The sequence below is a fragment of the Cyprinus carpio genome, chromosome B8 (assembly GCF_018340385.1).
Source record: "Cyprinus carpio isolate SPL01 chromosome B8, ASM1834038v1, whole genome shotgun sequence".
NCBI classification, from domain to species: domain Eukaryota; kingdom Metazoa; phylum Chordata; class Actinopteri; order Cypriniformes; family Cyprinidae; genus Cyprinus; species Cyprinus carpio.
Window position 1 is genome coordinate 11,600,106 of NC_056604.1, and position 12,656 is coordinate 11,612,761.

The following is a 12,656-nucleotide window of genomic DNA, read 5'->3' on the forward strand; positions in this document are numbered from 1 at the left end:
AGTGCAGCGCGTGGATGCAGTTGTTACAAAGCGAGTAGGCAGTATCTGGTGTCGCAATAAAGAGAAAATTTCCGATACAAACAAAAGGGGAAAATGACTTTATATTTCTGTAAAATCAACAAAGTGAAAATAGTCCTATTGCGTAGGCTACATACTGAAATATACTGAATGAAATAATCCGCATAAACGTCATCAGCATGGTTCAGATGCTTTTGTTCTCTTGTAAAATGACAATGATTACAAAACATTACAACAATAGCAACGGGATTTAACTCATCATTTTTGAGCAGTATAGTGATTTAGGGGTATGTTAAAGTAGGTTACCCCGTTCTAAACAATTTTACAATAATATACAAAAGGTTCAAATAAAATCAATGTAGGTCATAACAATAGTTATACAAGTAAACAAAAGCTAATTTGTCCCATTTATAATCATGCACTTTAGAAATACACTTATTTTACATTGAAAAATTACCAGAACAGAAAACAGTTCACTATACAAAGGATTTTTTTTTTCTATTTAAAAATGTGTTGAGTAAACTAGTTTAAAATTATTTGTTTTCTTATTTTTATGGTTTATTATAGCTTACATGAAGAAGGATTCTGTTGGTCCAACTCTTAATTCTCTGGTAAATTGAACTGAGTGATGTTGTTGAAGTAACATTGTAATTAGCTCAGCAGAACTCTGCCCACTTGTGAATATGAACAGATTATATATTGATGTTTATGGTAACAATAAAATGATAAATAGTGAAAATAGTCACTGTTAATTTCCAAGCTTATCATTTTCAGAATTACTATAATATACGCCTATGTGTGGGTATACTTGTAAAGTTAGCTAATAGATCATTCTTGGCATATCTTAGGTTATTGTTATGTTGTTATATGTAGTGTGTGTGTGTGTGTGGTCCAATGTGTTTAAAGTGTTCTCTGATGTCAGGTTCTGTGTGTGTATTTGGTGTGTTAATTTCTAATATGCTCTTTGTCAGTCTGCTCATGTAAGTGTACATATTAGTTACGTCATGCTAGTGCATGTCCGCATATGTGAGTGCTGGTATGTGAGCATCCTCTCTTTCTCTGTGTAGTGTGAGTGCTCCGGGGCTGTGTCGAGGACCATGCTGGGACTGCTGGTGATGTCGGCTGCTGTTGCTATGACAGCAGCTCAGCTCCAGCAGCTGAAGAAGCAGAACAGGCCGCCTGTATCTGCCCCATCCAGACTGCACTGCCTCACTCCAGAATCTTCTCTCAGTCCTAGAACCTGTTTTGAGTTCTAAAAGGTTTCCCTGGGTCTGGAATCACTTCAGCATTTCGGAATCCTCCCTGAGCTCTGTTGAAAGGTCTGGGATTCGATGGATGAAGCTGACAGGAATGTGTCCCTTTGATGTTCTCCAATTCTTAAAGGGGTATTGCACCTTGTTTAAATACCATGTTCATTTTGCCCAGCAGCTAGTATTGACTAGTCAGTTCCAATAAAATGTTTGACTGACAGCTCTAAATCCTCTATGATTGGCACAGCCCTGCATATGTGTCCCAGATGTGACTCCTTTAGTTTCAAAAGATATTAAGAAACCAATTACTATCTCATGGCAAGTCTATATTTAGATTAAATTGATTTTGGTAGAAAATGTATTTAAATCAATCTCTTTTTTTAATCTTTTTAGTGAGAATTATCTCATTATTTTTAATAATATATTTCACAGAAGAAATATTATTTTAGATGTTTTAAATGGCTTGATAATACAGAAAAAATGTGCAGAGGTGTTTGAGAAAATCTTTTTTCATTGGTCTTGCAACTGTATTGCATTAAAAGGATAAACAGTGTTAGAATATAGCAACGTGTGGGAACATATTACACTAATTAGTTGATCTTTCCAACACCTTGAAGTGCCATAAAAGATACATGATTTAAAGTTGGCTAATTAGTAACTACATCAAGTCAATTATGAACAAGATATATATATAAGTTAGAGTGATTTAGTAAGACAATGGCCCTTGAAATTAGGCATTTAATTGCTAAAAATAATTCAAGCTCTATTTTTATAGTATGTGATTATATGAATTATAATCATTGGTATTGAATAGTGGAGGCATTTTACATAAATCTATAAAATTGTAATAAATAAGTACTGTTCAGCAGTAAAATATCTACCGTTATTAATTGCTTATGGGGCATGGCGTTTTCATAGAATACTGTATTATAACAGACAGAAAAAATATATGTGCAAATTTTACAGGTAAAAATTGCATGACTGAGGGACAATCAATAATAATAATAATAAAAATCTGAACATTTTTGGTCACAAATATCTGCCTTTTTAAAAATATATGTGGTTCAATATCACAATAGAGTGCCTTTCAACCCCTTACAATACTCAAAAATGCTGAAATTTATAAAAAATTTTTTAGCAATTTTAACTACAAATGAATGCTATGTCCACCCTGTCATGTTTAGAAATGTTAAGCTTTGGCAAAGCAAGTAAGCAAACTCATACGAAGAAAATTTGTCAATTGAAAAGTCACCAACTTACTAACCGTTCAAATTCCCGCCACTGAAAAGACAAAAAAAAATCTGTTGTCTTGACATCACTAAAGGAGGATTGCCTTTTTTTTAAAGGGGCAGATTCCTTAATATGACAACCATTCAAGGGACATGGACAAACTTTTCCTTTTTATTAAATAAAAATGTAGTTTTTATTAAAAAATGAAAAATACACTCAAACTGAGTAATCTCTTATTTAACAAAATATTAATAGGATAATTGTTTGTTTTATTTTATGTTTTTACAACATTGTACTATCATTCAAATTTAATGAGCAGTGCATGGAACATAGCAAAATAATACTCATCCTCTTACACAAAACTAAAAAAAAAATCTAGAAAATGTATCTAAAGAGCCAAGTAATGCTTTTGTTATGAATACTGAAACTTTAAAACCTAATATAACACACCCTTTCATAGTCATTTTTATGTTAAGTTATCATGGCAAATAAGTTATGTACAGGACACCAAAAGGCACCCTACACTGATCCACATATAGTTGTTCCACAGGTATGTGGACTTACCAAGGTCTATTACATTTCTTGACAGGCATTATTGCATAGTTTGAGCTTAAAGGGTTAGTTCACCCAAAAATGAAAATTAGCTCATAAATTCCTCATCCTCAAGTCACCCTAGGTGTATATGACTTTCTTCTTTCAGATGAATCCAGTCGGAGTTATATAAAAAATGGTCTTTTATCTTTCAAGTTGTTTAATGCCACTCAGCTGGTGTTGCATGCATCAGTCCAAAAGAAGTTAAATAAAAAGCGCCCATCCATAAAAAATAAATAAAAAAAGTGTCTCACATGGTTCCGGGGGGTGAACAAAGGCCTCCTGTAGTGAATTGATGCATTTTTGTAAGAAAAATATCCATATTCAAAACGTAATAATCACTTTAATGTAGATTGCTCCAACAGTCGTACACAGAAGCAGCTCTGGGCTGATGACGTATGAGAACATTGCGCATGCGCTGGTAAGTCTAGTGAAAACCAACATTTGTTTACAGGAGAAAAGGAAGCAAAGTTTCCTTACTTTAGCAAAAGGAAAACCGGTCTCCTCTTGGCTTATATCGAAATCCTCTGACATTCTTCTTTACAAATATTTATTTTTTACTTCCAATCAGTGGCCGTTGTTTTGTTTTGATCTCTTCCCTGTGCTTCTGCATACGTCACTTATGAGCTGCACATGCCCCATGTGAGACACTTTTTTTTTTTATACACGGGCGCTTTTTATTTAGCTTCTTTTTGACTGGAGCATGCAACACCCACAGAGTGGCATAAAACAGCTTGAAATATCAAAGACTTTTTTTTATATAACTCCAACTGGATTCGTCTGAAAGAAGAAAGTCATATACACCTAGGAAGACTTGAGGGTGAGTAATTTATGGGCTAATTTTGATTTTAAGTTTGAAGTCAGTGTCAAACATATAATTTTTCATTTTACTGTATTTTCATGAGACAAATAAGTGAAAGTGAAAGTGATGTGACATACAGCCAAGTGTGGGGACCCATACTCAGAATTCGTTCTCTGCTTTTAACCCATCCAAATGGCACACACACAGCAGTGAACACACACCCGGAGCAGTGGGTAGCCATTTATGCTGTGGCGCCCGAGAAGCAGTCGGGGGTTCGGTGCCTTACTCAAGGGCACCTCAGTCATGGTATTTAGGGTGGAGACAGCGCTGTACATTCACTCCCCCCACCTACAATTCCTGCCGGCCCTAGACTCAAACTCACAACCCTTGGATTGCGAGTCCGACTCTCTAACCATTAGGCCACGACTTCCCCAATAGAATGTAATTAAAAACATCTAATTAGATTTTTCTTTTATTGATGATCATTCAGATGTATTTGATACATTCTGTGTTTTTGGCAGTCATTTCCCACTTGAAATTATTATTATTATTATTATTTTTAATAATAAGCCAAAATTAAGGTTACATAACTGTAACCACACTGGTGTGTACACCTCTATACAAACTCTTGCTGCAATGTACTATTCAGGTGTGAATTTCTCTTAGTTTCATCATTTTGACCGAAGTCTGGACAGAGATGTGCATATTCCAGGTCCGGCCCGTGATTGGTCTGTTCCAGGCCTAAGTATTCTTTCTGAGTTAGCAGATCAGCTCACATGACTAATCGCTGACAGGCAGGGAGGTTAAAAGCAGAGCTTACCCTAACATTTCTACATCATGCCTTCTGGCTATGATTAAACGTACTGGCACTGAAACGAACACTCTTATTTTTGTCCTTTTGCATGTGTTTCTATGAGTTTATGTTCCCGTGTCATTCCCTTTCTATGTTTCTCTCTTCGTTTTGGCCACACGCACAGTGCGCATCACCAGCGTTTGGCTTCAGCATGCCAGGTTTCTGTTACAGCAACAAAGGGTGTATCTCACTCCCATTGAGAGTGTGTGTGTGCAGAAGTGAATGGGAGAGAAGGGATTACGGTGCCAGTGCAGAGGAGGCAGCCGTTTTGTATGGATGTGTGTGTGTGCATTCTGCTGCTTATATTTGCCGGCTCAGGGTGGGTGTTACTAAAGCTGCGCATTAGCTTAGAACTTAGCTTAGGAAAAAAAAAACAGTCACCCTTTTTCTTTTAATCTCTCCCTCTCTTCTCTTCATTTCTCCCTCTCTTCCTTCTTTTTTGTCCTCCTTTACCTCGGTTTCTTCCCATCCTTCTCTTCCTTTCAGTTGATCGCTTCAGTTTTCTCTCTGTGCATCCACAACATCCTTCTGCACTCATATCCAGTCACATCTGCGGGAATATAGATTTACGTATTAAATAAACAAGCTATGGAAACAGCAATAAAATAAGATGTTAACAAGAGATATGTGATTCTTGGTGTGTCAAGTGGTTATAATAATGACAGCACGTGTGCAGCACAGAATCTCTCTTCTGTCCCTTAGAAGACCTTTTGACTTTCTTGACCTTTGCCCCTTTAGATTGGTGCCGGAACACCCCACGGCCTGAATTACATCAGGATCAGCTGGTGGGATGAAAAGGAGGAGGGTGTGAGTGTATTTGCGTAGGGAGGGGATTTATCATTTCACTTTGTTAATAAGCCCCTGGTTCATAATTAAACACCCCTTAATACTCTCCCCTTCCCCCTTCAGAGGAGGACAATGATGAACCTTTCACGATCGTCTCCATAACCCTGTCATTTAGAACTGGAGGAGGGAAGGAGGCTGGGGAGAAGCAATCTCTCCTCCTTTCAGGTCCCTCTAAGGGTCACATGACTCATCTCAGCCTTACAACGGCAAGCCTTGCTCTCTAACTGTGGTGATTAGTGTCAAGCAGATGTAGTCTCATCCTGGTTCTGAGATGTTTAGTGGGATGCACTCTGACTTTGTGTATAAATTAAAGAGAAGCCTTGAAGCCTTCTGTCCTCATTTACTCAGCCTGCTGTTTCATTCCGAACATACCTGTATGAAGATGATGTTGTATTGGACCCCACTGACTTGAATACCAGCTGATAAATTCTTCAGAATATCTTTCTTTGTGCTTCATGGAAGAAAGAAGGTTTGCAACAACATGATAGAATTGTAATTTTGGGTGAACTATGCCTTTAATATAACTTGAAGTACTTGCTTCATTCATCACATCCAGTGCCTGGTCTGGTTTGGTTCTTTTGCATAAAAATGAACATTTTACCAATCTAAGGGAACCTAAAAGAATTAAAAATTGAGAAAGGAAAGCAGAGAGATTAAGAGAAAATACGTGGGCAGTGCTGAATCAGATCAGAAGTTTAAATGCTGATGAAGAACATTAATATTTCTTACTTGATGACTGATGAGAAGTTGACTGATGATCTATTCGCTGCTGCCACCTTAAGTTTGGCCATGGAACTTCACTCACAATGCAGTGTGTTTTTGTCTAAAAGCTGCTGAAGTAGATAGATACAAAGAGTTTATTCTATACATTTGCTTTTAATGGAAACACTTCAACACCCAGCTGAGCTTTTTTTTATCTATTAAAATGTGTGCTAAAGCAGTCCATCAGAAAAGCACAGAAGGACTCTCCTGTGCTCTATTCTGAACAGTTTACAACATCATCAACAACAAAAACAAACTCAGTAACATATTTTGACTTTAAATCAGTGATTTATTCAATTCAGGTCATGGAGGACTCCCAGAATTGCACATTTTATTCAGTGATGGATCAAAATTCGGATAGACTGTTCTAAATAACTACGAATTGTTGTTTCCAGTTATGCATCTCACTCAGTCTTTGTCTCCCTACCTCTGTCTTTATGCAGATAAGCCATGAATTCTTCAGCAGGTGTTAAATTGCTTGAACAGGGAGGTGGTCTGTCTGTTTGTCGTCCAAACTGAGGAAGAAGTGAGGGGGAGGGAGCTAGCACACGAATGCACACAGGCAAACACACACAGACAGCCTTGTGGGACATCAGCGTAGGGTGGGCCAGGGCCTGGGCGCGCAGGCTGGGGGGCAGTGGGGAATGTCAGGACAGGAGACCCAAGAGGCTGTTGGGAAACGACAGAATGGGCATGGTCACCATGGCAACGCAATTGGCCCAAGCAGTTCGAGGCAACCGGTAACCAAGTAACAGGAAATGAGCAGTGAAAGGGGGAGAAGCAGAGACAGAAGATCGAGAAGGAGGGAGGTCTTCGCTAATGGGACAGGCTTGAACTCTTGATGGACAGTGATGTTAATTGACAAAGCAACATGTTTGCACTTGGGTAAATATGTATGTTTACACATCTGTGTGCATTTTAAAGCCACAGCTACTTCGACCTCCCTGTGTGTGGGTGTGTAGTGGGCACCATATGTAAAGACTGGCTGACTGACAGAGTCTCTAGACTACAGTATCTACAGTTCCTGACACCATTATAACCAACTGTGACAACTATGACACATGCAAATAAAAACAAAAAAACATAAAAACCACAAAAAACAACAATAAATAAAAAAATATATGGATGGATGGATGGATGGATGGATGGATGGATGGATGGATGGATGGATGGATGGAGTGATGGATGGATGGATGGATAGATAGATAGATAGATAGATAGATAGAGATATTGTTTTGAATTTAAATTATACTTGTTCTTTTTTACTTCCAAAAATTGTGCATTTACAGTAACAGTATTATTCTGTAAACTAAGTCCCATTCGTTACTGTTGCTATGTCCGACAAGCCATGCCACTCTCACGTCTCACATCATGCTCTCAGGCAGTGAAAAATACATCGCGGATACATTTTCTCTGTATGTCTTTATTATGTTATTTTAATTTTATTTATTTATTTATTTTTTATAAAGTTTTGACTATACCCAATGGTTTTAATACTTCACAAATACTGCTAACCCTGACTGTGTAATTTTAAATGTAAAAAACTTAAAATGCTTATATAAACATGTATTTTGTGTAGTATATATATATATATATATATATATATAAACATGTATTTTGTGTAGTATATAAAAAGTTAGATAGGCTACAATTTTAAAAAACTTACTAAAAACAATGTTTTTCATCTAATTTGTTTTATCAAAAATGTCTGGGCTTTTTGAAACTTTCATAATGCACTTTACTAGTTGAAAACAGTTATTTAAGGATCAACCTTGTCGTCTTGACAACATGCTCATAAGGGTTTTAGAGGCAAATATAGTTCCAAACAACCACACGCTTATGAATCATATTATACAAAGACTTTTGTTAATTAGGACTGACTTCTGTTAATTAGGATGACGCAAACATATAAAAAGGACTCTTTTCTTCTGCAGGAGTAACAAGGTAACACATTTTCCTCACACCATATATCACATAAACAACATGGTAGTAGTCTATTGAAATGTGAAAAACTAGAACCAACAATAAAGGAATGAAATGCAACAGACTATAACATGTTTCATTTCGTCTCGAATAGCAGCATCACTTTATTCATTTAAGACCACATAAAAAGCTTTGTAGCAGAATTATTGATGCATGCATCAGAAATGTTATCCTGCGGTCCTTATGAAATTATCAGATATAGACTCACATATTCCATATATTTCTAAAAGTTAAGTTATGTTTGAATTCCATCAAATGTGTGTGGAAATGGCCAGACAAGTCTTGTCAGGTTTTTGTCTAAGCACTCTTTAATCATCCTTTATTCATTTGAACTGTTTTGCAGATCTCACAAAACAATATTTCTACCAGATTGAATCTTTTAAATTAGCAAAGAAATGTTAAAGATATTTAAAACTAGATGACAAGTCATTTTAATTAGGGCAGGGCTCAGGGCTGCCCACCAGAAGCTTGTTGACTCAAGTCCCACAAACAGTGAGAATTCAGCTATCACTCTTGAGACCTTGACCGCACTTAACTTCAGGTTTTTTAACAGGGAATGACCTTGAAATAGGCCATTGCAAGTCACTGTGAGAGTCTTTTAAATCATTGTTTTCTACCTTGCATAAATGTATATTATTCTCTTTGCGCCATAGACTTACTATAATTGGAGTTCATATTGTAGCCTGTGTGTTAAATATACTTTACATACAAGTCTGTGTATGTATGCCTGTTTACTTTAGTGAAACTTCATGTGGAGCAAAGAGGTTGCCATGGCAACTCAAGGTCAGTGCCTTGGCGGGGTATGTGTGTGTGTTTGACTCCTGGGGGTGCAGCAGAGTATTGTGGCCGGAGCACAATAGGGATCCTGTAGAGGAAGTGATCAAAATTACTGCTGAAATTTTTGATTTGTAATGATTTATAGTGATTCATAACAACAACGATAATAATAATAATAATTATTATTAACAATAATGACATTTACATTAATAATATAATATTAATAAAATAATTATGATTAATAATAATAATAGTCATTATTATTATTGTGATTGTTATTATTACTATTACTATTATTATTAGCTTATTAGGGTTAGGCTGTTTTGTTGTTGTTATATATTTTGTTATTTAATATTTTATCAATTATTATTATTCATTTTAAATAAATGGTTATATGTACTCTTACACTCTCATACACTCTTAGTATGAAGAACATTAAAAAAAAATTGAAGACATTTTTCCACTGAGTAACCTTTTGTGCAGTGGAAAGGTTGCATGAATGTTAAAGGTTCTTCAAAAACCCATCAAACCCAAAAAAGAACCTTTATTTTTCAGAGAGTCAACTGAACATCTCTTGAGAAAACGGACGAATCGCTGCCTGCATGTGAAGCAGGCTTTAAAAACAGATGTTGTAATGACAATACATGTCCAATAGAGGTCGCTCTATGTATATATTAACCAGGCATTCTATACATTGTGCTTTCGAAGCACATTTTTCAAGCAGGTGGAGTTGTTCTGTGAGGGGAAGTAACTGGCTACACAATGGCCATGTGTTTGCCACATGGTTTTAAAGAAAAATAAAAAGTCTTGTCTTTGGATTTTAATCGATGAAACAGCACAAGGTAATAAATAAATAAATAAATAAATAAATAAATAAAAAGAGACAACGCTTTGTAGCCCTGTATGTACACGTTTTTGTCAAACTAGTTCCCAGAGGGCCACAGCCCTGCAGAGTTCAGATTCAACCCTATACGCACCTGATCCAGATAATCAAGTCCATCAGGCTTATTTGAAAACTACATTTGTGTGTTGGAAATAAACACTGCAGGGCTGCAGCCCTCCAGGAACTAAGTTTGACACCCCTGCTTTAAACATTATGGTGACCCCATTGAAGAATTACACAATGACATCAAAGCCAAAGTGTGTTTATGACCCTCTTGGCCCCAACTTACACTCTCCCACATGAACCAGCTCAGTCACACATTAACAATATTCATGTCTACTTTAACTAGAAGCTGAACTGTAGTGCTGAAAAATACATGTAGAAACACTCATGTGTCAGAAATCAACTTTATTTATGCTACCTGGAACATTTTGTGTTCTATTTTGTGGCATAATTGGATAATTTCTGACACTTCACCCTCATATACATGAATGTTAGGATAAAAAAGGTAAATCCCACATATAAATTAATAAATTACAAATACACACAAAGTGATTTTGTCACCTTCCGTCCAGAGCAGTTTACAACACTTCTAGCTCCATTACATGCTTTGCAATTCCTTCCCTCATCCCTGTCAGTCAAACCCAAAATCAATCAAGATGATTGGCTAGAAAAGTCTTACAGTGAGGAGACACAAACACAGGCCGCGCTCATGCTGGGGCTGTGTCTGATTGGCTGTGACAAGTGCAGTGTGACCCCCTGTGGTGGCTGTGAGTTCCCTTATCCTGGGAGCTTGTGATGAGTTTGATCGCATCTGTCAGGACCTGACCTCTAGTATTGTTTTCTGTCTTTTCCCCGTCTCTGTTGCTTACCACTCTCATTCATTGTCCTTGGTCTTTCTTGCAGGGATTTTACCCTAACCTCTCCCTTCAAAAACACACAATTGCCTAAAGAACATATACTTTTTCTCAACTGATATATTGAACACTGCTCAATACTCTCATGACTCATTATGAAGAGTTTAACTGCAGTCATACATATTTGCAGCATTAACCAACAGAAAGCTGATTGGTTAGAAAGTGACTTCTGTGTATCTGTAATTAATTCATCGCTACACTATAGACAATAAACGGTGGACCTTTTTTTTTTTGCCTGTGAAAATTCACTAATGTGACTGGAAATCAACAAACCCCAGTCAGCAGCTATTTTTCAAGCAAACTTTCTCTTTCCTGAAGTAGGTTAGAACCAGACTCACTCTTTCCTGTCACTCACAGGGCGTTGCTGCTTGATAACACAAAGCCTACCTTGACCCCTCTGACCCTGCTGTGGTCTAGACCAGGCTTGACTAGCACTAAGTAAGATAGGATTTGTCATCTCAATAGCGAAGTCAGTGTTGTGATGAGCTGTCTGAGATCTTAGGTTCATTTATGGCTGAGGGTGAGATTGGAGCATTCCTGTTAGATAGCCCTTTTCATTTTGCTGCTATTTTTAAAGCAACTGAATCTGTATTGTGTACTGCGGTGTGAGACGCTCCATCAAAAAAAAAAGGTGTAAGTGCATATTAACACACTATGAAATATTTGTACTTCAGAAATATTATTTGTCACTCCACTATTTAAAATGAACTAAATAATAAAAATGTTTTTTTTTTCAAAGTCACCAAAAAAGTAAAAAAAACTAAAGGACAGTGGCCATGTCAGAGGACCTAGCTTAATACTTTCTAAGTGTTTAAAACTTATTGAACTTATTTAAAACTATTTTTGATGCAATTACAATAAGCAAACTGAAGCTTAACCCAAAATTACACACACACACACACACAAAAACCACTAAATCTTTAATATGATGTGCACTTGGTGTTGACATCTGCACTAGTCCTCCTCAATCATGAGAGAAGCACAATGTCTGATTCCTGAATGAATCATTCTTTTAAGCCAGATCTTTTTAATGAATCAGTTTATGAATCACTTCAATGAATCTAGTTAAAACTAGTTTACATTTGGTGCTTTAAATGTATTGCAAAAGAAAACCAGTCTTCGGAATGTGTTCTACAAGATAAAAGAGGTCATAGAAGTCAAGAAACATGAGGGTGAGTAAATGATGACAACTTTTATTTCACTATTGCTTTAACGTGAAAGACCCAGGTTCTCAGGTCTTAAAAAATTGGTTCTTTCCGAACACAGCTACGAATAATTACAAGAGAAAAAGTATGCTTCAAACATACGTTGAATTGTCGTTTTCTCTGGTGTGCCAAAAGAGACATTGTGAAATATGCATTAGAGAGATTTATGTGTGGGTTTAAGGTATGTCGTAGTGAAACCGTTATTTTCAGTTTCAAACAGCACACATCTGGAGGGGACAGGAAGCAGAGAAGATAAAGACCACTGTTGTTTTGTAGAGGTGCGAGCATGATAGGGATCGCTGACTACCTCTTTCACTTCTGATAAGGAACTCACTTCAGTTTATGTTTCCGTATTCCACTGGACAATCAACATCAATTATTTAACATAAACATTAAAACACATAGCCTATGTTGCTTCTACATCCTGTTCTCTCTTGTAATAAGCTTTTTTCAAATTGCTCATTTCCAATCTGTTGTTTTACCATGAGGGTTACAGCTATAGAGTCTCTTCACTGCTATGGCTGTTTAGAAAGAATAGA

At 36.7% G+C, this 12,656-nt stretch overlaps 1 long non-coding RNA gene across 3 annotated transcripts; it reads right to left on the reverse strand.

The window, feature by feature from the left end:
- Positions 1-4,256: 4,256 nt before the first annotated feature.
- On the reverse strand, positions 4,257-7,352 carry LOC122138176. Of its 3 annotated transcripts, XR_006155360.1 has the most exons (4): positions 6,780-7,352; positions 6,320-6,423; positions 5,963-6,205; positions 4,257-5,294 (listed from the first exon to the last, which is right to left on the reverse strand). It is a non-coding gene; the product is annotated as an uncharacterized LOC122138176 (long non-coding RNA). The 3 variants fall into 3 exon arrangements; XR_006155358.1 differs by having other exon boundaries at positions 4,257-6,205; positions 6,780-7,346; XR_006155359.1 differs by lacking the exon at positions 5,963-6,205 and having other exon boundaries at positions 6,780-7,344.
- Between the last annotated feature and the right edge of the window lie 5,304 nt (positions 7,353-12,656).